The sequence below is a fragment of the Triturus cristatus genome, chromosome 11 (assembly GCF_964204655.1).
Source record: "Triturus cristatus chromosome 11, aTriCri1.1, whole genome shotgun sequence".
Taxonomy (NCBI): Eukaryota; Metazoa; Chordata; class Amphibia; order Caudata; family Salamandridae; genus Triturus; species Triturus cristatus.
The window spans coordinates 30,255,317-30,281,795 of record NC_140594.1 but is presented as its reverse complement, the minus strand read 5'-3'; the positions used below and the strand labels follow the sequence as shown (position 1 = coordinate 30,281,795).

General features: G+C 44.9%; 1 protein-coding gene across 2 annotated transcripts in view; it reads left to right on the top strand.

Moving 5' to 3' along the window:
- Positions 1-26,479, top strand: part of STX2 (syntaxin 2) — a 285,012-nt gene that overhangs the window by 219,974 nt on the left and 38,559 nt on the right. The gene's annotated exons all lie outside the window — the stretch shown is intronic.

Genomic DNA, 26,479 nt, shown 5'->3' with positions numbered 1-26,479 from the left:
GAAACGTCACTAGTATTTGTTTAGCTTCATTCCTGGCCCATCTGTGGCATTGTCGACATCGCGCTGAGGAGAAAGCTCTCACCGCTCCTGAGGAGACAAAATGGCGGCCGCTCGCGAAACCACCGAGCACCGTCAAACAGGAACCCAAGTGCGAGTGCCGGCAGCCTCAGGAAGCAGGAAACCCTCTCCCAGACATCCGTGACATGTTCCTATCCAAGCGGCCGTTATCCGCGATGACCGGGGTGGCCGAAAACAACCGCTATTCCTCCGTCGGCTCCAGCTCAGCACGGAGCTCAAGCGCAAGCCGCCATATCGTCGCGGCGCGCAAGCCACGCCCCCGTGAATCGGAATCTTTGACAGACATCTCTCACCCTCATCCTGGTGGCTTCCACATGGGCATGACAACCAGGGTTCGCCACCCTTCTCAAACGCGCAGTGGTCCTACACAAAACACACCCAAAATGTAGGCCTTCTCACACAGAACCATGGAGAAATCAGGCACCCAGATCTTAAGTTTCTCTACTTTGCGATATGCCTCCTGAGGACTTAGAATTTGGATACCTTAATCTCCCATCAAAATTTATAGACCTTCTCAAAGAGGTTTCCAGGCCACCTACTCGTGCCTGTTACACCGCTAAATGGAAGAGATTTGTTCATTATTGTTGCTGAAAGCATGTTGATCCCTTAGCAGTCAAAGTACAAGACGGTCTTCTATCTCTTTCACTTACAAAGTTCGGGTTTAGACTCCAAATGCATATGAATACGCCTAGTGGCTGTAGCCGCTTATCTTCAGAAAAGGCAACACGTTTCCCTATTCTGAATTCCCATCAGTAAAGCCTTCATGGAAGGTCTTGAGTCATTCCTCCTCTGGTCCCACAAGCCACAACAGTGGAATCTTAACGTTGTATTGGCAGGGTTCATTGGCCCTCCATTCGGAATGTACTAATGTCTCAGACACATTAAGCTATTCCCAATGGGGTCGCAAGTGACCTGCCTCATCAATATTCATGAGGCAGGTCCCAAATTCCGACCCATTGGGAATGGGCTACAATCACAGGGATAGTGGTCTGCTGGGGACAGCAGACCACCACGTCTGTTTGATTTTTAAATAAAGCAACGTTTTTTCTTTAAATTGCAGCTGTTGCCACTAGTATGTATTCACAGTTCCTATGCAGTGGTCAGCAACACCGTGAACAAAAGTGCAGACAACACAGTGCTCAAATAGGGGAGCAAACACATCACGTAATTAAGACACTGTACAATGCCCCTGGTTCTGTACATCATTTAATATATTCATAAAAGGAAGCGGTGGATCAATCCGCAGTACCTATTGATTACTTTAAATCTGGTAAGGGGGTGGGGGAGAAGGGGGAGTTTGTCGACATTCTGACCCCGAATAAATGAAGGGGTCTCTTCAGGACCAAGTCATCTGGCTAAAAACCAGTGTGTGAGTACTGTTCAGCGTACTGTCTAATCTACAGACTCGCCACAATCCATCTTTAATTGGCTCGACTTCGTACGCTAGTTCCAGAACGGTAAAGCAACTCAGTTAATTTGTTTGAATTATTCACTCCGCCATCCAAATGCAGCAGGCTAGAACAAAACTTTTGTTTTGCATAGATGCACATGCTCTGCTTACTCTTGCCATCTAGTATTGAGCTCAGATGTTTGCAAATAGGTTTTTCTTCAAAGAAAGGATTTCGAAACCCGGGATGCACTGTGACTGCACCCTTAGTTGGCAGTGCTCATTGGGAATGACCCCATGTTAAATAGTTTTTTTTCTGCCTGGACTTTGAGATTCAACATGTTCTCCACATTTTCTTCAGGCCCACATAGTCAAATTTGACATCTATGATCGGGGGAAAAACCTTCGGTGTCCGCACTCTTCCCATCGTCACTCTTCAATCAGCTCCTAATCGCCAGAGCCCCTGACCCTCTTCGGGGCTGCATGACTTATTTGTCAACTTTGCTGAGAATGCATATAGGGTGTTGGAATGGACATCATTCCAGTACTTTCCCTTGTGGCACTCGAAGTACTCGTGTTCTACCTGTCACGAGGTCTGTCATGTCTGCCTCTTCCCCGGACACTACAACTCCGTGTGCAAAGCCTGCCTTACCTTCTGAAGAGAGGGGTGTTTGGCACATCAGAAGATGCAATGGCAATCCTCCATGGACGCACCTGACATCTTTGGGGAACAGAGCCCTCACTATGTTGAAGAAGGTGAATACACTAGCCTGTCTGGCATTCTTCTCCACCAAGCAAACACAAGGAGATGATGGGCGGAGTGCTGAAACTTTTCAGACACTCACCCCCAGTCACAGATGTGGGTTGAATCCATCATCGTTCTTTAGCTCGCTCCGCCACCCCAGTTCAGACCCAGCCATATGCAAATCAGTCTTGACCCTGTGCCTCATGAGAACAGTCCAGCCAGGTCTTCCCTCAACTGGAAACAAGCATCCTGAGACCGATTTAGGGGTAACACCCCTCATCAGCCAGGCTAGCTTGAATCCAGTGGCAAAGTGAGCAAGGACCCACGTCTGGGCATACCCTGCAAACTTAAAGCGAACAAAGCAAACACAAGGAGATGGTGGACCCACCAACCATCCAGACGTAGTCTTTTCAAGTGGTTCGGACCAGAAGGAAGCAAAGGAGGCTCCTTTGACCTTAGTAACCCCTAGCCCTCAAATCAAAACCTCCACCAGTGTCATGAGTATGGTCAGTGTCAACACACATGCTTAGTCTCCGAAGAGGCCTTAGACAGGGCACCACCCCAAAGGAGGTCAGGCATCATGCACTGCATTGAAGTTATTGCAACCTCCAGAGTCTCCGCTGCTTTTGTGCTCCGGAGAGCTGCAACCAAAGGCCTTGGAGCCAATCAACCTCATGCTCGTGGGCATTGAGCTTCCACGGCCATCAAGCCATGAGATCCTTCACAAACCACAACTCTACTCAAAGACGAAGGTCCCTTCGGTGCCGAAGCCATTGTCAACTCCGTAGCCACCTCCGGGTGTAAGGCTCTATCAATGGCTGGCTTCGACGAACTGGAGCAGCTGATCCCCCAGGGGCTGTAGGAGGAGTGGTTATGGAGGCAGAAAATGCTTTTTATCCATCCCCAGTCTGGGAAAATGTTGACAAAGCCACCTCCGCAGAAACCCATGAACACTCTGCCTCGGAAGAAGAGATTGACATTTCAAGAGGGGCTTGCAGCAGAATCCCCTGCAGCTCCCAAGCCTGTAGAACCTGAATCCAAAGGCACTAGACCTCTCTCCTACTTCCCACCTCCCTCTCTACTTCGTTCATCTCCGTCACCCAAGGGATTCCCACATCTCTTATGGTCCAGGCAGCCCCTTCAACCCTGCCATCCCTATTAAATGCTACTCCTGGCTCTATTCGAGGCTCAAGCCGGGAATCTAACCGCATCTTCTCAATCTGTTCTTTGACGGGGAACATCTGTTTGGCCCACAAGCTACCGATATGCTGGAACAAATAAAGAATAACACGGTCATTCCCAAATCCACGGGTGCCCTTCCAATCCCGGATGTCAGGGGTTCCTTTCAGAGGCAGCGATTTAGAGTAGCCCCCCCTCCTAGATACCCCACTCATCCCCAAGACAACAACACTCAATACTCCAGAAGGCAGCAAAGGATACAATAGGGGTGCCTACAGGGGTAACAAAGACACAAAGGCAGGGGTAGATGCGGCTTTGGCAAGGGATGCCTTACTTCTAAGCACTTTTACTCCCCCTGAAACCCCCTCCCAATTGACCCACCTCCTGATCATGCAACACCTATCAGGGGGAGACTGCAGGATATCATTCCCACTCTGAGAAAATCACATCAGACCAATGGGTGTTAGCTGTGGTTCGCCACCACTACTGCCTAGATCTCCCCGCCCCTCTCCCCTCTCCTCACCCCACACCCACAGCAAAGATCATCTCAACCTTCTGCAGGAAGAGATGTAAGCACTCTTTCAAAAAAGGAACCATAGAACGCCTGCCCCCTCACCATCGGGGCAATAGTTTACTCTCGTCACTTCCTCATCCCCAAGAAGGACTGCTCCTTCAGGCTGATTTTGTACCTCGGCACCTCCATTGCTACATCCTCTTGGAACTTTCAACATGATAACCCTGCAAGATTTCACACTTCTGCTTCAACAAGGCAACTACAAAACCGCGTTAGACCTTAAGGACTCCTACTTCCACATCAAACCCAACCCGCCCACCGGTGCTACCTCTGCTTCATTCTAATTGTCCATTATTACCAGCTCAAAGTACTTCCATTTAAGGTCATCACTGCTTCAAAGATCTTCAAAAATTCAGTTTCGGTAAAAAGAATATTTACCACATAATGGCAAATGTGGATTTTCCTGATCAGTTATGTCCCCTATCTTGGACCCCAACGATTCTATGTGCATGTCACAAGTACATGTGTGTTCCCTCCAGTTCCAGTTTCCAAGACGCAAACATATGTGTGTCTACCGTCGACATGTTCTCTGTCAGATCCGCCATCAATGGGCTGGATATTCAATTCCTAAGTATGAAAAGCCACCGACTTTATATGGCTAAGGTACTCCATTTTTACAGTTCAGGCAAGTAGGCCCGATTCTTTCCTCAAAGCCTTTCCCTGCTCTCTGTCTCTGACAGTTTCAGCTTGAGCTCGCATCTGTATCCATGAACTTTGTCCTACTCCCTGTGCAGCTAACGGTGCCTGCCTCGGCCAGTTTTCGCCTGCCTGCCAAGAAGCTGTATTTCACCTTCGAATTATCTAGTTTGCTCTTCAGCCGATGCATTCCTGTCTAGTGATTTAGGTAAACATTTCCTTTAGCTCACAGGCAAAGGACTCAGCCTTTCCGTCCTCCTGCAAGTGATTCATAGCCCTGTTGCCATGGAAAGTTTTCTGCCCCTCGCTTCTCATATAGACACTTAGACGCTTGTACACGCACATACAGTTAGTATAGAATAGATTCTGTCCGAGAGTCCTTCCTTGTGGATAACATAGTTCTCTAAACATAGGATGTTAGATATGATTTGGGATTAGGTTGACATGACCCCCTAGACTTCTCGTCTCCACATGTAGAGCTAAATGTCAAGTCCCCTTCACCCCCTAGTTGCACGTCAATCACACGTCATGCTGCTGCGCACGCATCCATGTTAAGTATTATCGTATAGATCCACCTATGTAAGATAATGAGAGCCAATCATGTTTCTTTTTGCTCCTTATTACGCCTAGTTTCAATTACGTATCACTATGTTAATTTATCTTATCAATTGTTACGCCTTTCTGCACTTGTTTCATTGTAAATGTATGACCTATAAAAGTTACTTCTTGTCAATAAAGTATTGTACTTCACTTCCTGAACCCTCGTGGTGACGGAACCTGAAGGCCGCGACTCGAGTCGGCCATTTTGAATGGAATAAAGCCCATTTAGAAAACCTCTTATACCACGGATTCTGCCTCTTGTTATTCTGAGCTATTTTACTTTATTTTAAGGATTCCGTATGAAATTCAGTTTCGGTAAAAAGAATATTTACCACATAATGGCGCCCGAACAGGGACACTTTCTCATCTCACGCGCCGGCGGTGCGTTGCAGGCCCGGTCTCCTGCCACAGCTGGACGGACCATAAACGCGTACCAGCAGGATTTCCTGTAAGCTCCCTCCGGTCAAGCGGGGGCGACTGAGGCTGCGATCAACCCAGACGAGGCGGTGAGAAGTGCGAAGTATCCCGACCAGAGCCTAGCTGAGAGAGCAAGATCCGAGGTATACAGAAGCCCACCAGGTTTTTTCGAAATCCCGATGTCCAGAGGGTCCGCTATCCGCAGTCATCGAGTCCTGTCCATTCTCGGAGGCCTTCCGTTTCAAGGAGCTACTCGGTGAGTACCATCGCCGAGGAGGCGTGTTGACGCGCACATAGGTTGTGCCGGTCAAGACGGATTTGGGTACACAAATCCGGTCTGCACTGTTTAGCAGTGTATATGTACTGTTTAGCAGTATATCAAGTATTCCGAAGTATTCAGTTATTGTCAAGAATTCAGCGTGGTGATTAGTTAGGCAGACTGTCATCATTGTCGGTTATTGTTAAAATGATTAATGTTCAATGTTTAAAGTGTTCAAATGTCTTGCATATTGTGGTATGAAAGATTGTTCTTTGTTCACTGTTCATTATTGTGTTTTTCGTATTAAGTGAATTCAAGAGTAAGTATCAGATCAGTTGTCAATATGCCGCTCTTCTCGAAGTTAAGACAGATTACTACCAGAAAAGGGGTGCTTGAAGAAGCAGTTCCTATTCCTCCTAGGGACACTCCAGGGCATTTTATGTACCACAAGCATGGCTTAGATGCCATATTGTTTCTTGATCTATGGGTAGATTATACCAAGGGATTGCCGGAAAGTCAAAGGTGGCCCGCAGCGGGAACCTGGGATGCAGAGTGCATCATGAAAGTGGAGGAAGAGTTATGGAAAAGAAAGGTCAGACAGTCACAGAAAGACGCTGTTGAGTTATGGCGTAAAGAATCTCATAGACGTACAGAAAAAGCACGTAGACAAGAAGAGAGGAGTAAAGAAAGTTCAAATAAAGTTCAAGAAAATCTATTAATTGAGGAAGGTATCCGAGTGAAGTCAGAACAAGTAAATAGACAAAGAAATGCTCTTATGAATGGTATGTATCCCCTTCTAGCCGAAGGACTACCAAAAGCTGTTCCAGGGATGCCAAAAGACTTGCCACCCCCGTTATTTCCAATTAAGGTACATCAAAAAGGGCATCCCAGAACCGCAGAAGATGTTTTTCTTTCCTCATATCTAGACGACACAGCTCCCGAGTATACTAACGCCACACTACATAGACCGTCTGGCGGAGGGGTTCAACGTCAGGATCAGGTATCCGACCCCGTGCAACAGCAAGTCCCGATACAAGCTTCGGCAAGCACATCTGTCCCCGCAGTCGATTCTACAGTGGTATCGACACCCATAGTTGCTGTGTCACGTTCAACGAACCCATTCACACCCGATGCCCCAGATGGGGCCACGGGAGGTGCTAGCAATACCTTTACACCACCCAGAATAAATAAACTTGTCTTTCAAGAATCAGCGCATTCACGTACACCTAAATTCGTAAGTGAACGTACGCTTAAGGAACTCCTTGTAAATTGTAGATATGACCCGGTGGTTGGTAAAGAGGACGAAATGGTCCTGGCATCATTACGCATCAGGCGAGCCGCAGAGTATTTAGCAAGGTTACCAGGAATGACTACGCATCTAGATAACATATACCATTTTGTTCAAACAGGACGAGATCCAGGATGTATTAACAGAGCTATGGAATTCCAGAAAGTAGAGATACAGGGGGAACTGTTACGTTTCCTCATAAACTGTGTGATCAGAAATCAAGACCGTCCGGGGGTAGACCCGAATGCAATGCTTATTCTTACAAGATGGAGCCAGAATATATCAGAAGGGAGACACGATAAGCAAAATTGTATAATAGCCATGTGCCGAAAAATCCGTAGAGAAATAGAGCGTATTCATGAAGAAAGATTGGGAACAGACGAGTTCGAGCAAGATGAAGTGTCCGAATCAGGGAATTCCGCAAGACAGTCAGAGACCATAGCCTATGTAGGCAGAGGAAGATCCTGTGATAATGCTAGATGTTTTTCTGATCCCATACACTCTGTATGCCCAAATAATAGCAGAACGTATCCGACGCCTGTAATAAATCTGAAGTCTCCTGAACATTTGTTTCAAGCCGCAGATAAAATACTACGAGAACGAAGGGGTTACCACCTCCTCGATTCCATGGATGAGCAAGAATTAGCCAGATCAGCTGTTCACTGGATTGACAGTCCTGAAAAATACGGTGATGAGACCGTAGCACACACGTTTTTTAATCTCAGTGCAGATGAACAACGTTTAGCTGGAATCTATATGATTCAGCAACTCCTTATATTATATAAGAGCCAACATGCTGACCCTGGTCCTTTACCTGATATATTAACGGAACTACTCACGAACAGATGGAGAGGTTCTAGTAACAAGCTAATTAAAGAGATATTAGTGTCACGTAAACAGTATGTCCTTTTTGTAAATCCGGATTCTCTCTCGCTGCCCCACAGAGAAAGAACGCCGTACTATATGGATAGACAAAATCCTTTACGAGAAGTGCACCCAATAAAAGGCGAAGACAATGAGTTTCACCGTGTATTTGTTTACACACCCATATCAAAAATGGAATTATTAGAAATGAAGAAAGTAGTACCTAGTCATGACAAAGACCCAGCGGGTTTCCACCGAGAAATTAAAGACATGTTACTAATGGGAGAGTACACCTTTCCTGATATTATGACGATATTAAAGGTGCTTTTGCCTGCTGGCATCTATGAAAAACTGAAAGAAAAAGAGTGGGAAGTGGGAGACCAAAAGATAGACTGGACAGCATTAGCAGAGGAAGAAAGGGCCCGAACTGCAGGTTCAGGGCTCGGGGATAAAGTTAAACTGTTACCAGGTTTACTAGTACAGGTACTGCCACGTCTATTAACTACAAAAAAGGAAGATTGGGGTGCAATCACAGCCTGCAAACAAAAGCAAGATGAAGACACAAGCGATTATTATGCTCGATTTGAAAAATGTTTTGGTATAAACAGTGGTATAAAAGCAAGTAGTGACTCATATCCACATTTATTTGTGACAAAATTAGTGGAAAATGCATTGCCTCCAGTGAAGAATAGAATATTGAAATTCGAGAGTACCTGGCAAAGTAACACTCCGTCACAAATGCTACAAATGTTACAGTATCATCACAATAGAATTAGGGATGAACAAGAACACGAGCATAGACGCATGAAGGATACAAAAATGAAAATGCTAGTTTCTCAGACAGTACCAGCAGAGGGTCACAAAAAGGGTGTGACACATTCTGGTGATTCTGCAGCTCCTGTAAAAGGAACCTGCAATTACTGTAAGCAACTAGGCCATTATGTACACGATTGTCCAGTCCTGAAACGTAATATAGCTACAGGTATTGCAAAAGAGAGACCACGATTAGTTAGACAAGATCAGAATGAACAAGGAGCTATGCAGCATGGACAGTCCATGCCAGTTCAGCAACAGTCCATGCCAGTTCAGCAACAGTCCATGCCAGCCTCACAGCAGCCCATACAGTTTGTGCCAGCTGCACCACCGTTGCCTGCTACTGCCACACAAACCACAACACGACAAATGTATCAGACTGCACAATATGAATATCCTGAGTATCAGCGTTACGCATGAACAAGCCTAGAGAGGGAAGTTGACTTACCGCTCATCGAGATTCCTGTAGATCAAGAAGGACCGTATGTACATAGTGAATTGTTAGGTCAAGATAGAAAATTCTTACTCGATACAGGGGCAAGTCGAACAACTATAAAACGTAGTGAAGTTCCAGGGGCACCCCTCTCAGGCTCTCAAAATGTTTCCCTTGGTTTTTCAGGAAAACCTATTGTTAATGAAGTATCACAGCCTCTCCCACTTACGATAGGACCTTTGACACGAACTACAGATTTATTGCTTACTAAATCATGCCCAGAAAATCTGTTAGGAATTAAAACTCTGAAAGCACTAGGAGCCATAATATGTTGTTCTCCGGAAGGAGTAAGGTTGTTTCTACGTGATTTTAAAGGTCACTATGTGTCTAGGGACATGGATCCCCGACTACAGACTTTACCAGTACATCTATGGGCACAAGGCCCTACGGATGTTGGCTGCATGAACATTACACCATACCGAGTCACATTGAAAGCAGGAGTGGTACTACCACGAATGCGACAATACAAGTTACCACATGATGCTGTAGTGGCTTTGCTGAAAATCATTGATGAGCTAATTGCCCAGGGAGTAGTTGTAGAAACAGACTCCAATGTATGTAATTCACCGATAATTCCGATTCTTAAACGAACTGATCCTACTGCCCCACCAGTATACCGATTGGTTATTGATTTGCGTGAACTAAACAAGTGCATTGTACCACAATTTCCTGTGGTCCCTGATATATCATCATTATTGACAGCAATTGATTCCGAAGCAACATTCTTTACTGTAATTGATCTCAAGAATGCCTTTTTCAGCGTCCCAATAGATCCGGAAAGCCAATATTTGTTCGGATTCAGTTTAAATGGGCGCAGCTTTAAATTCTCACGCGCTCCCCAAGGATTCACAGAAAGCCCCAGCATCTACAGCCAAGCACTGAAACGAGAACTTGACAGTATCCACATGCCAGTCAATACTGCACTGCTTCAATATGTCGATGATCTGCTGATCACCGCGAGAAGCGAACCTGAATGTGAAAAGGCTTCTCTGACAGTTTTACATTTTCTAACCGACAAGGGGCACAAGGTGTCTCCTTCTAAGCTGCAATTCTGTGTCCAGCGAGTTATTTATCTTGGTCACTCGCTGTCCAAGGAGGGAAGGCAGCTTACACCCGACCGCATTCAGTTAATTGCTAACATGTCAATACCCCAGACCCAAAAGGAAGTGCGGGCTTTTATAGGCCTCACTTCATATTGTAGGCAGTGGATCCCTCAGTACGCATTTCTAGCAAAACCACTCATTCAGTTAACCACACAGGAGGCAGCCACATCGACTGTTCTCCCTTGGACTCAGGAACATACACAAGCTTTTGAAAGCCTAAAGGAAGCTTTATGTCAAGCACCTGTTTTAGCAACACCATGTTATAGCAAACATTTTACACTCTTTGTTACAGAGCGTGAAGGTACTGCCTTGTCAGTACTCACTCAGGATCAAGCAGGATCACGCAAGCCATGTGCTTATTTTTCCAGTACATTAGATCCCGTAGCTCAGGCTTTGCCTGCATGCCTGAAATCAGTGGCGGCGACAGCTTTAGCAATCAGACAAAGCGATGCCATAGTATTAGGACATCCATTGACAGTACAAGTACCACATGCAGTAGAGGTTCTTGTGAACCGAACACAAACACAACACTTGACCATAGCAAGACTTACCGGTTATGAACTGACATTGTTTCAACCACACATAGAGATCCGACGGTGTAATACATTGAATCCTGCTACACTATTACCTGTAATTGGAACAGACCCACTAGCTCATGATTGTGTTGAAATCATTGAAATAAAGACGAAACCTAGACAAGACTTGACAGACGTTCCATTGTTAGATCCAGACCTGACGTTGTATGTAGACGGATCGTGCATGAGAACAAGTACAGGAGATTTAGTGGCCGCGTATGCAGTCACAACAGACACTGAAGTTATTGAGACAAATTGTATAGATACTTTGTCAGCCCAAGCAGCAGAACTTATTGCTCTAACACAAGCCTGTATTCAAGCCACAAATAAGAAAGTTAATGTATACACTGACTCACGTTATGCATTCGGAGTTGTACACGACTTCGGCGTACTGTGGCGAGAGAGAGGTTATTTAACCTCCCATGGTGCCCACATTCAGCACGGACCCCTCATTCATGCCTTGTTAGACGCAATACATCTACCCACTGCTATATCGATTATGAAATGTAAAGCACACACGAAGGTTACTGATATCATTTCTCAAGGCAATGATTTAGCTGACAGAACAGCTAAACAGACTGCTCAGAATCGCACATTAGACATGACAAAGCCAATAGTTCAGACACCAACACAGTGTATGACAATTAAGGACCCCGCACTTGACGTAATTGACATACAGACACATGCTACTGCAGAAGAATTAAAGAAATGGACTGAACTAGGAGGGATCCAGACAGATCAGGGATGGATGACGAAGGAGAAATCTGTATGGTTTCTTCCTGACTCTATGGTCCAAGCCATTATAGCTACAATTCACAGCCCGGCGCATTTAGGAGAAAAAGCTATGCTAGATAGCATTCAACACATTTGGTTCAATAAACATTTACGAGCAGCAGCTAAACAAAAGGTCCGTACCTGTATGATATGTTGTCAGTTCAACCCGGGAAAAAGTGTTCCCGTAGAACAGGGTGGATTCCAGACTCCTGATCATCCTTTTGAAGTGCTCCAAATGGATTATATCCAGATGGAACGATGTCGAGGATTCAAATATGTTCTTATAGTTGTCTGCGCTCTCTCCCGATGGACTGAGGCGTACCCAGTATCAGATTACACGGCCCCGACTACTGCCAAACAGTTAGTTCGAGAATTCTTCCCACGGTACGGGCTACCACGTGTTGTATATTCAGATAACGGCCAGCCTTTCTCATCCGAATTAATGAAACATGTCTCACTTTTGTTGGGATATCAGTGGAAGTTCCACTGTGTCCGACACCCCGAGGCAGCAGGTCTCGTGGAACGACATAATCAAATTTTGAAAATCAGATTGTCTAAAATATGTAAGGAAAAAGGTGTTGACTGGATAGTAGCCTTACCAGTTGCACTATTTTACATAAGAATGGTAGCACACTCTCGAACAGGGCTATCCCCGTATGAGGTGATCTTCGGAAGGCCACCAAATATGTGGGGGACGCCTGTACCACGTAAAATAACTGATGTTAATTGTAATATGCTGACAGATTACCTGGCTTCCTTGATGTCTGCACTACAATCTTGTCGTTCACAGGTAGCTGCAGCTTTTCCTGACAACACTGAGGTGAAACCCCATGACGTTGCTCCGGGGGATCTGGTGTTTGTGAGGAATTTCGATCGGAAAACCCAATTGGAGCCCAGGTGGAAAACACCGAAGCTAGTCCTGCTGACCACAAGAACAGCCGTGAAAGTGGAGGGCCGCAAAGGATGGATACATTCCAGTCACGTTAAGAAATTTCATGGACTATCCTCGGATATAGACACTGTGCCCTGCACTCCCTCACAGACTGATTCAAAACTTCCCTTTGTTGAAAGGAATGACTCTCAGAACTATAAATTAAAACTTAGGCCCAAACAGTCGAGCAATTTGATTGTTTAAGTCCTCTCCAAGGTGAAGCGGTTGAATTGTCTCTGACATGTATCCCTTGGACCTGAGTAGAGAAAATACCAGAGAAATGTTGAAACGACAGGCGTATTGTAAATCACTGCGTAGCTACTGTGTGAGGACGTTATTAATTCTGTTTTTATTGAGTGTTTTAATAATCATTACGAGTGTGATTTTGCACATATATCATCCTATTTCTAGACATGTTTATAATATTACTGCTGAACATTCTTTTAGTGACCTACCGCCACATGAATTATCTTATAGACTTGCGCTGCGCAATAACACCTTCATTAGTATGTTACATCATTCCCATCAGACTAGTAATGCCACCAATTGTTGGGTGTGTGGCCGACTCCCTCCCTATCAGAATAACAAAGGAGTTCTGCCTTTCTTTCCACATCCGTTCACACACAATGGCTCCTGTGGAGCATGGTTTAGTTTACTAAATTCCATAGACCCAGACACAGCAGTTTATCAACAACATTGGATATGGGGAAATCTGAATCTAGTTTTATTCAAAGTCTGTCACCCTAATAAGGAGGGTCACCCCAGTAGAACAGGAACTGATTTAGAAAATGAAGTGTATAAATTAGGTAATTTTACGCCTAACCTCATGATTTTGAACGTCAAATCCGAAGTTGAATTAATTCTGCCCACTATGTCAGTATTTCCAGTTAAGGGTGAATTATGTGTGAGAAAAGTTGGTTCCATACACATGGGCCATAGCAAATGCGTTACTACAGTAGACTATAGTGATCAAGGGAAATCTTCATTTAGAGCTTCTCGCCATTCTTACTTTATATGTGGTCAGACGGCATATATGCGTCTGCCTCTAGATTGGGATGGTACCTGTTACATAGCATTCCTTTTGCCACCTGTTTTCCTAGCTCCCCCTGATTATTATCGAAATGTTCATTTAGTACACAAAAGAGAGCGTAGAGATCTCCCAGTTGTCGATTATACTGAAACGGCATGGGACAAGTATGTAGATTTCAATAAAGGTATCTTTCCTTATATAGGTACAATATCAAATAGTAAGCTGATACGCAGACTCACCAAGACTCTTGAAGCTGTAGTAAACGAGACTATAGCCGCCCTAGGCAATCTGACAGAGGAACAATCAGTGATGAGAATTGTTGTTCTCCAGAATCGTCTTGTCCTTGACGTCATCCTGGCCGATAGGGGCGGAGCTTGCAGGGTCATCGGATCCAGCTGCTGCGTATTCATACCAGAAAATTCGCCATCTGTATATAAAGCTATAACACACCTTCATAAGATTGTAAGCCAGATACACGAGAATCCAGGCACTTGGACGTGGTCCGGGTGGTTTTGGAGTGTGATATCAGCCTGGGGATGGAGAGTTCTATCCTTCCTAGGTATTGGCCTTCTTATGCTCTTCAGTTGTTGTTTATGCCTACAATGTGGACCAGCGATTTGTGGTCTGTGTGCCACATCATGCATTCCATATCAAAGTTCTCGTTCAAAATGCCGGAAAAAGAAGGAAGAAGAAATGATGCTCCATGAGCAAATCGATGGAATAATGAAGATTGATATCTCTTGAAGGGCAAGTAGGGGACAAGGAGGGAATGTGGAAATGTGGATTTTCCTGATCAGTTATGTCCCCTATCTTGGACCCCAACGATTCTATGTGCATGTCACAAGTACATGTGTGTTCCCTCCAGTTCCAGTTTCCAAGACGCAAACATATGTGTGTCTACCGTCGACATGTTCTCTGTCAGATCCGCCATCAATGGGCTGGATATTCAATTCCTAAGTATGAAAAGCCACCGACTTTATATGGCTAAGGTACTCCATTTTTACAGTTCAGGCAAGTAGGCCCGATTCTTTCCTCAAAGCCTTTCCCTGCTCTCTGTCTCTGACAGTTTCAGCTTGAGCTCGCATCTGTATCCATGAACTTTGTCCTACTCCCTGTGCAGCTAACGGTGCCTGCCTCGGCCAGTTTTCGCCTGCCTGCCAAGAAGCTGTATTTCACCTTCGAATTATCTAGTTTGCTCTTCAGCCGATGCATTCCTGTCTAGTGATTTAGGTAAACATTTCCTTTAGCTCACAGGCAAAGGACTCAGCCTTTCCGTCCTCCTGCAAGTGATTCATAGCCCTGTTGCCATGGAAAGTTTTCTGCCCCTCGCTTCTCATATAGACACTTAGACGCTTGTACACGCACATACAGTTAGTATAGAATAGATTCTGTCCGAGAGTCCTTCCTTGTGGATAACATAGTTCTCTAAACATAGGATGTTAGATATGATTTGGGATTAGGTTGACATGACCCCCTAGACTTCTCGTCTCCACATGTAGAGCTAAATGTCAAGTCCCCTTCACCCCCTAGTTGCACGTCAATCACACGTCATGCTGCTGCGCACGCATCCATGTTAAGTATTATCGTATAGATCCACCTATGTAAGATAATGAGAGCCAATCATGTTTCTTTTTGCTCCTTATTACGCCTAGTTTCAATTACGTATCACTATGTTAATTTATCTTATCAATTGTTACGCCTTTCTGCACTTGTTTCATTGTAAATGTATGACCTATAAAAGTTACTTCTTGTCAATAAAGTATTGTACTTCACTTCCTGAACCCTCGTGGTGACGGAACCTGAAGGCCGCGACTCGAGTCGGCCATTTTGAATGGAATAAAGCCCATTTAGAAAACCTCTTATACCACGGATTCTGCCTCTTGTTATTCTGAGCTATTTTACTTTATTTTAAGGATTCCGTATGAAATTCAGTTTCGGTAAAAAGAATATTTACCACAAGTGGTAGCTGATAACTTAAGGAATGGGGCGCATCCGCTTTTTCCCTTACCTTGGCAATCGGCTGATCAAGAGTAGAGGCAAGCACCGATGTCTAGCCCCATACCCAGTCTATCATATCCTTGCTTCATAATAAATGCCACCAAATTCCACCTGAAAACTATTCAACCATTTCACAGGAAGAGTCTATCACAGGCCACAGAGGGTGTTAGCTTTCCAGCAGCTCTTATCTCTTTTTGCGCCCAATTGTCAATTCACAGTAGGACCTTTATGCCCGGTTTGATGGCTCAGTGGACTAATGCGTCCACTGCAGGGGCCTGTATTCGACTTCATGGTCACAGGTTCAAATCCCGGCAGGTCCACTCAGCCTTTCATCCATCTGAGGTCGATAAAATGAGTACCATTGAGTTGGCTAACATTATACATCTGTTATTCAGCGCCTTGATACCCTTGGGTAATATGTGCGCTTTACAAATACACGTGTTATGTTATGCGCCTGCTAGGCATGATGGGTACCTGCATAAACATTGTACCCCACCCCAGCTTCCATATGCACCCAAGGCAAGAATTGTTTGGCTCCGTGGGTACAAGTGGGGTGTCACTGTGAAGATCTATTGATGGTGAAGGAAAGCGCCCATTGCTCTCTGCAGTGGTGAAACAGCAACATTCTGCTACACTACAGACCTTTCTTAGACCCCATTCCAAAAGCTGCCATCACCACGTTCTCCTCTCGCTCTTGGCTCCTCCACACCAGGAGTACCATATCAACTACCTCGATCTCCTTGCTATAAATCTCAGTCTCAAAGCCTTCTTTCTACTTATTCACGGCAAATACTCCTTATCATAACAGACAACATGAGTACCGTGTATTATCTCCAAAATCAGGGCGACCGTCGCTCTCCCCCTGTCATTACTGGCCCAGAAGACCTGGCATTGGGCACTTCATCACCACATAAACTTCCTGGGGAAGTATCTTCTGAGGGTAAGCAGCACACTTGACAAACCGGCTCGTTAAGACGCATCATCATACACATGAGTGGGAACCCCGCCCCCAAGTCTAACTCCAGTACTTTCAGTGCTGGGGCACTCCACACGCCGTTATGTTTTCCACTCCCAAAAACACAAAATGCCCAAAGTTCTCATCCAGATACCCACAGTCCGTGGGCAATGCACTATGGATGAATTTGTCAGGGATCTTTGCTTACACTTTTCCGCCTCTCCCACTCGTTCCACATGCGATACAGAAGATGCTGCAAACATCTTATTCCTTAATACTTTTCACTCCTCTGTGGGTCAGGCAACCCTGGTATTCAGCACTCCTCGATGTCAATCAACCCCCATGAGAAGCTATCCAACAGGCTGGACCTTTTCACCAGGAACCCAGGTCAGTTCAAACACCCAGAACCCACGCCAACTCCGTCTAGCAATCTGGCACCTAGGGTCCTAGAGTTCTTCTACCTGCATCTTCTGCAGGAGTGCCCAGACATCTTACATGAGTCCTGCATGCCTACCAAACGATACTGCTACGCAGCAAAACTGACGAGATTTGTCCTTTATTGCACCCCCAAGCACCTGGGCTCTCTTAACCCGAAGGTCTGGGACATTACCTGTTACATGCTTCATCCTCAGAAGTTAGGCCTTGCATACACTTCAGTACTGCTTCATTTAGTGGCTATAGCGACTTACATGCAAACCAGGGAGCACTCCTTTTACACATCTTTAGTTAAGGCCTCCATGGAGGACCTCCAACGTATCACCCATCCCTGGGGTGGAATCTCAACATGGTCGAGTTCCTCTCCTGGAAAGTAACCTTCATCGTAGCCATAACATCTGACGCATATAAGCTCCTTTTGTATCGATTCAGAACCAACGACGAAAAAAAAAGAATCTGAAGATGGCGACTAAAGGTGGGAGCATCCAAGAGAAAAACGTCGACGTCACAGGAGGGAAGTAAATGGTGGTATGTCGACGCCCACCAAAAAAAAAAAAAAAAAATGCAATTCATGACCCAACCACTAGATGGCGGAGTAATGCACAGCATGTGAATCCAGAAAATTCTTCAAGCTGCAAAACTACACCGACAGGTAAACTATATGTTGCAGGCCCTCACGGTACAAGAACCCTTCATTCAGGTCCGGTTCACAATGAAAGGGTTGGTCACAGAGCCAACCCAAAGCTACTTCCCAAAGCAGTGTCCCCCTTTCACCTCAACCAATCAATAGACTTCCCAGTCTTTTTCCCTCAACCAGACTCTGTAGCAGAGAGAGCCCTTAACATCTTAGTTCTCGAATGGGCTCTCATTTACTACACTGACAGGACCAAGTCCTTCCACAAGCTGTACTAGTTGTTTGTAGCCTTTGCCAAACCCCAGAAGGGCCAGCCTATTTCCAGTGCGAGTATCGCCAGGTGGCTAGTCAAGTGTATCCAAACTTCTTATCACAAAACCAAAAGATCCTTCCTCGTTACCCTCGGGGGGGCATTCTGCATACACAAAAATCAGCAACCTTAGCCTTTCTAGGCATTAATCCACTAGCTAACATATGTAATGCTGCCTCTTGCTCAACCCAGCACACTTTTACCAACATTATGGTGCAAACGTCTTAGTCCAAAAAGCCATGGTTGGCCAAACAGTCGTAACAACTTTCTTTCAGGCATTTTCGTCGTCCACACACTAGCCACCACTTGTAGGGTGATACACATGCTCTGCATAGACTGTAAAGCAGTATCTACAGTAACACATGCTACATACTGTAAATGTTGCTTACCCTGTAAGCATCTAATTGTAGTGTGAAGTGCTGTAGATTCACATGTGTTAATCCTCCTCTCGGAAGCTTGTGGCTGTACTTGCAGATCTCTTCCTTATTAGCTGAAAGAATCTCCTCTTTTTGCATGGTCATCCTCAAAGATTTTGACTGATGCTGCTGGCATTTTGCTTCTGAGGTTGCACTGAGGCCTACTAACTAGACCTCAGTGCCAGTGTTCTAACCCTTTACAAAGTACCTGTTGGATTGGCTACATCCAATTGGAATAGGTTAACTTATTAATAAGTCCCTCGTATATTGTCCCAAAGGTACCCTGGGCCTGTAAGTTAAAATGTCTACCCAGGGCTGCAGCACTGGTTGACCACCCTGAGTGTGACAAATTACAAAATGGCTCCAGCCTGCCACTGCAGCCTGGAAGAGAAGTTGTAAACTGCTAACTCTGCTTTGCCATTTAAACCAATGGCAGAGCCCACATATTATATATATATATATATATATATATATATATATATATTACCTACTGGCGGTCGCCAGTAGGTAGTTATAGTTAGGACCCCTTTTCCATAGGAAAACCTCAACATTCTATTTTGAATAACTTTGGCGCCGGTCGACGAATCCTCGCGAATTTTTCAAAATAGGTGGGGCGCTACGCTCCGCTCCTACCCTGAAAGTCTCGGGGGGATTCGTCAAGCGGGGCTGAGAAAAAAGGGGGGTCCCAAAACGCGTTTTCCCCATGCATTTTTCCATAGGACCTTTAGACAGGGCTACAGCCCGAATGGCTGAACAGAGTTACTTGAAATTTGGCAGAGAGGTAGTCCCCAGGTCAAGGAAGTGCCTTTTGTAGGTTTGGTGTAAATCTGTTCAGTAGATTCTGAGAAAATAGCCTTTAAATCAATATATATATATCTAAGCGCGCTCCGTGCGCGCTGGGTGCGCGCACCTCGCCGTGCGCGAGCGCAATTCTGATTGGTTGTTAGATCTTAGTAAACATTTGAATCGGTGGAAATCAGGAAGCGGCGGCCGCCATTTTGTCTATCGCATAAAGGGGGGGGTGATAAACAAAGGGGGAGAACTTGAAAAGGGGGCAGAGTGGGTAGAAATAGACCCAGTAGGCATTGTAAGGGGGTCAAAGTAGGACCTTGTAGGGCAAAAAAAAAGATTAATATTTTGTTAAAAAATATCGCCGAGTGCGCGCACCCAGCGCGCACCCGGAAAAAAACTTAATAAAACAAATTTTAAAAAAAACGCATTTAAGTGTTTAGATATAAGGTGGCTCTAAAAAGAGCCCTTGTGTTTATTGTTTGTTTTTTGGTACCTACAAGTAAGTACATGGCCCATCTAGCGTAACGTGGGCACGCGGTGCGCGTAGCGCACCGCGTGCCCACCGTGCGTGCACGCCACTAACTGCGTAAAGTGGGCGCGCGGTGCGCAAAGCGCACCGCGTGCTCACTGTGCGCGCACGGTGCGCGAAGCGCACCGTGCGCGCACGGAACGAACTGCGTTAAGTGGGCGCGCACGCCACGAATGGCGTAAAGTAACTTAGCATTTAAAAAACCGTACAAATTCACTGAAAAAACCATAGGTTTCACACACGTTATAGTTAGGAATTAGCATTTAAAAAACCTTGCAAATTCACTGAAAAAAACATAGGTTTCACACATGTTATAGTTAGCGGAAATTTTACTGATAAAAAAACAATGAAATTCCCCCGTTATAGTTAGTGCAGGCAACTATAACTCACGCGACCGCAATCTTCTGCTGATGACATATGTGTCTTTATGAAAAAAAAATATTTGTAATATATGTATAGCTAAAAATGTATGGAAGAAGACATGGGCAAATAAGTGTCTAAATACAGTATTAGCATCAGCAGAGGATTGCGGTCGCGTGAGTTATAGTTGCCTGCACTAACTATAACGGGGGAATTTCATTGGTTTTTTATCAGTAAAATTTCCGCTAACTATAACATGTGTGAAACCTATGGTTTTTTCAGTGAATTTGCAAGGTTTTTTAAATGCTAATTCCTAACTATAACGTGTGTGAAACCTATGGTTTTTTCAGTGAATATATATATATATATATATATATATATATATATATATATATCCCCTAAGGAAGCCTTATTGAGCCCTAAGGCAAGGCATTTGGTGTATTTCCTTATGTCATAACATTAAAAGCCTCCATCTTTGTTTTTACTGTGGAGGGCCTAGTAGCCCCTTTGGCCATCACAGGCTGACATCTCAGCACTATTACTTCTGAATGGGACTCCTGAAAATAGTACTTCAAGGTATCAAATTAATCATGACACTAAATCGGTCTTGATGCCGAAGTCCAATTTAATGTCACTTTTAAGGACAGGCAACTTTTCGAAAGTTGCCACTCTGCTGCCCAATTTCCTAGTGGCCATTCATAGTTACTGGCCACAGACGTTCACACCACTCCCTGGGATGGAAGATTAATGACTCCCCAGCCTTGGAGCAATAGAGGCCTGTCACAGAGGAAGGTGTTATCTCTCCCTCTTAGGATTCTACATAGGGTGTTGGTCGAAAAGGTGAGCTTCAAAGGAGAAGCTGTCTTTGAAGGTTAAATGGAAACCACCCTTGAGGGGGGCTGCCCCTCTGTTCAGGTAGACAGACTGGCAGCGGGAACTGAGAGGGGAAACCTAGTTGCGATCCAGGTTTTTCCCTGGGCATGTAGCCCACAGGTAGCCACACCTCTAGAGTGGGTTACCAAGCTCCTCACATTGATGGAAGGGTACAGACATCTTGAGAGTGGGCAGAATAGTGCACTCTGGGATTGCTAGATGCCAAACATAGCCGGAAGTCATCATAAAGTGGGGGGAATACTGGTAGCCCATTGGCCGCATTATCGTCCTCCCTCCCAAAGGCACTTTCTGGGCATAAATAAGGCGCTCTGAACCTCCGATCACAATCTGGACTGGAGAAAGGACTGAAAGGACAGCACTGCTGGCCCCTGAATCTGGCAAGAGAGACTGCACCAACCACTGGACTGCACCTGCTACTCTTTTGGCTAGTGAAGAGAGTAATGGGCCTCTGGTGCCTGACTCATGGAAGAGTAGCTCCAGAGCCCCAGACAGAAAATTGAACTCCAAGGGTCAGTCGGCTGACTCCCTGTTCCATCACCAGAGACATAAAAGCTGAAGTAGCCCGTTCTTGCTGGCTGGTAGCCACTTTGACTGAGTCACTACTAAACACCAACATGTAGCAAAGAAGATCACCCCTCTCTGCTCAAAACTTGTACCAAGGTGTAGCGGACCCAGGAGAGTAATCAGAGTGCATGTTTTGTCGCCCAAACTGGACACTAGCCTTCGCCAAAGGATACCACTGGCCCTGCTGTACCCTGAGACCAGTAGCCCAGTTGTAACTGGGCTTCTACTGGATGCAAGAGGTCTTCAAGTGACTCAGATTCCTGTGGCCCAAGTTGCCCCAGCTCACTCCTAGACTGAGGAATCACCCAAGGAAGGCACCCGTCCACCTCACAGCACCCAGAGCTTCTGTTAGCATCCTATATCCTCCGCATCAGGACCACTACATTGAAGTCGATGGCTGTCCTTGTGTAAAGTGTGCAACGAGACTCAAATCTACTTTGGTGACCAGATGACTATCCAAATATTCCTTATTGGCCTCCCTGGCCTCCTCCCTGTCTGAATTGGTCACAGAGTCCGACTTGGAAACGCCAAACTCAACTCTTGAAAACTTTTCAAACATTTTCAAACTTTATGGTTGCCAGTGCTTGATTGTGCGTTAGACTAAAAAGCTGAGATTTATGTTTTACTTAAACATCTATTCTCCAGAACTCCTAGGTAGATTTTGCTCATCTTTGTGTTTAAAAATTAATAAAAATATAATCTAGTTTTAAAAATTGGTGTCTGATTTGTTTCGTTTTTTGTGACTTTCTTATTCTGTTTGGTGCTTCTAGATGCTTCAAACGAGACGGTTTTGTGAGTGTTATTACATTGTGAGGTCTCAGCCACACCTTATAATATACCACAGTCCTCCCATAAACTAACTTCCTTCAACAATATACCTGTGCACCATACTGCATCCACCTACCACTCCATGCTACTCGTACTTGCTATGCGAAAAGTAATCTGACATTGGCGTCAGTGACAAAACGAAATGCCAACCAAGGGTGGAGTGTTTCTTCGAAAAAACAACTTTCAAACTCCCAACCGCAGCACTAGATGACAGAATTATGTAGAGCATTTGAATCTACAGCACTGCATGCTAGGAACTGATGCTTACAGGGTAAGTAGTATGTTTCTTATAGTCATCTGCTTTTTACAGATGTAGGACACCCCAGTGAAGACGACTCCAAATATGGAATGGGGAACTTGTAACCGGTGCAGCTCCAGCAGTGCAGGCATTTTACACACACCCGCAGGTAGATCATAGACAGTGAGTCCAAGGTTCTCTCCCCCTTCTACTATGTGACCCCCTCTGACCATTTGTTGCAAATGTGCAAGACAAAGCCAGAACAGGTATGGTACTGGCCGCACCAGTCCAGATGTCTTGCACACACAGGACTGGACTAAACAGCCAGGATTAACACAGCACATGCAGCCCAAGCGCAGGCAATAGGAGTGCAGAATTAAATCAAACACACACATGGACATACAGTGCAAATGGAGAAAAGTCAGCAGCGGTGCAAGCCTCACAAGCCTCACTTACGCAGGCAGTGCATGCTTTTTCACAAACCGTGCGCAAGCACCTGCAACACCGCTATATTCCCTTGTGCACAAGGCACAGATGCCAAGCATGCAAGCCCCCTCCAGGTATATACATGCACATACTAGACAGTTTGGACAGCAATGCTGCTGCCCCCATACTATATATATATATATATATATATATATATATATATATATATATATATATATATATATATATATATATATATATATATATATATATATATATATATATATATATATATATATATATATATATATATATATATATATATATATCCATATCCTACTGGCAGTCGCCAGTAGGTAGTTATAGTTAGGACCCCTTTTCCATAGGAAAACCTCAACATTCTATTTTGAATAACTTTGGCGCCGGTCGACGAATCCTCGCGAATTTCTCAAAATAGGTGGGGCGCTACGCTCCGCTCCTACCCTGAAAGTCTCGGGGGGATTCGTCAAGCGGGGGCTGAGATAAAAGGGGGGTCCAAAAACGCGTTTTTCCCATGCATTTTTCCATAGGACCTTTAGAACGAGCTACAGCCCGAACGGCTGAACAGAATTACTAGAAATTTGGCAGAGAGGTAGTCCTCAGGTCAAGGAAGTGCCTTTTGTAGGTTTGGTGTAAATCTGTTCAGTAGATCCTGAGAAAATAGCCTTTAAATCAATATATATATCTGTGGAAGCTTACGGTGCGCTTACCGTGCGCTTACGGTAAGCTTACGGTACGCGTACGGTGCCGTGCGCGAGCGCGATTCTGATTGGCTGTTAGATCTTAGTAAACATTCGAATCGGCCGAAACCAGGAAGCGGCGGCCGCCATTTTCTCTCTCGAACTGTCAGGGGGGTGAATAAAAAAGGTGGATAATGTGAAAAGGGGGCAGGCTCGACAGTTCCTGACCCCCTAGCCTTGGTCAGGGGGTCCCAGAAGGACCCTCAAGGGCAAAAATAAAAAAAATTTATTTTTCGAAAAATCGCCGTATGCGCGTAGCGTACGCGCACGGCGACCTGCGGAATTACGCGAAATTCGCGGAATTACGCGTACGGAAAAAAAAATTTTGCGAAAAGGAAAGCTTAAAAAAAAATAAAAAAAATTGTGAGGTAAGGTTGGCTCTTATAAGAGCCGTTGGGTTCATACAGGGATGGAGGAAAGAAAGAATGGGAGTATTATGAGCGTCTTCAAACATGCTGGTCTATCTTATTGTTAATAAGGGGAAGACTGACCTCCCCAAAAACAATAAGACCACCACATTTTGTACACCTCATTTCAACACTCGCAAATCGAGGGTTGATGTCCAAAGGAAAAGAAGAAGGTGATGCTCCAACAACCGAAGGAGGGCTCAGCTGAGCTGCCGATGATGTACTCGGCTGAGCATCTGAGGCTGGGCTCTGGTGACTTACTGAAGAGTTTTCTCCAGTATGTTGAGCAAAGGTCCTTGGGTGTTTGTCCTGAAGGTGTCTCATCATAGAGTGATTTCCAAAGGAATATTTCCTACTTGGATTTCCTCTTGATAAAACACGATCACAAAGTATGCAAGTGACCTTTGGAGCATTGACCTTTTTCTCCCCCTCTGGAAAAGTGAAATACTCCCATACAAAAGAAGTCTTTTGTTTCCTCCTTCTCTGGATCATGGTGGTGCTGCTGGCCTCACTCTCAGAAGAGGTGTGCTGTTCTGCCATTGTATCCCAATGTCAATCCAGCTCCTGCTCCTAGAGAATCACAAGCAGAAATGAGGGGAATGGGTGTGGTGTGGGAAGAATCTGGAACTGAAAGTAGTATCAACCAATGAAAAGTGTTCTTTCAAGCAGTAAAGAGGGGAAGGGGTGTGGTGTGGGAAGTTTCTGGAAGTGAAAGTAATTTCAACCAATAAAAAGTGTTCTTTGTAAGTCACATGACCTACCGTGCGCGCACGTGACGCTTACGGTGCGCTTATGCAGCGCTTACGTCACTTTCGCGCATGCGCATTACACGCCCCTGCGTAACCGCGACGTTGCTTCCGGGTGTACGCGTACGGCACGCACGTATCACGTATCGCGCATGCGCATTACACGCCCCTGCGTAACCGCGATGTTGCTTCCGGGTGTACGCGTACGGCACGCACGTATCAGGTATTGCGCATGCGCATTACACGCCCCTGCGTAACCGCGACGTTGCTTCCGGGTATACGCGTACGGCACGCACGTATCACGTAGGCGCGCTGCACTAATTACGTCCAGAGCGCGTAGCGTCAGCTTACCGTACGCGTATTTTACAAGCGCGTAGCGTCAGCTTACCGTACGCGCACGGAAAAAAATGCATAAAAAAAAACCTTTCGATAATGCAGGATATAGTACATAAATTATTAAAAAAAGGCTTACAAAAAATGAAATAAAAAAAAATTGCATTAAATTATAATAAAATTATAAAATCGAAATAAAAAACCACTATCAACATTGACCCCACCCCCTGTGCTTTTGGTGGCGTTAAGTGGGCGCGCACGCCACGAATGGCGTAAAGTAACTTAGCATTTAAAAAACCTTGCAAATTCACTGAAAAAACCATAGGTTTCACACACGTTATAGTTAGGAATTAGCATTTAAAAAACCTTAGAAATTCAGTGAAAAAACCATAGGTTTCACACACGTTATAGTTAGGAATTAGCATTTAAAAAACCTTAGAAATTCAGTGAAAAAACCATAGGTTTCACACATGTTATAGTTAGCTGGACATTTTACTCGTAAAAAACCAATGAAATTGCCCCGTTATAGTTAGTTCAGCTAACTATAACTCGCGCGCCCGCAATGCACTGCTGATGACGTCACATATTACATCACTCATGACATGGTCAGTGACATCACTCATGACATCACTGATGACATCTCAAATGACATCACTGATGACATCATCCTTGTGATAGAGTGGCAGACCTCCTCTTCCCCTAATATAACCTTTGACACACACATTCAAAAATAGAGACTAAAATTTACAAAACAATGGACATACCAATAACAGTTACAACAACCTCTTCAGTAATTCTAAGATCCACATACACATCCACTCATTTACCAACAGTCCAATACAGTCACTCATACATGTACTCACTCATCATATGTACTCATACACCTATACATCCTGTTACACAATGCCACTCATCCATAGAGCAACTCACACACATAGTCACTCATGCTAATAAAGAATCAAACATACATTTACTTGCATATACAGTTATACACACACCACCACACTTACTTCTACGGAAACTTACATATACTTAGTCTTTTAAACTGTGGAAATGTGGATTTTCCTGATCAGTTATGTCCCCTATCTT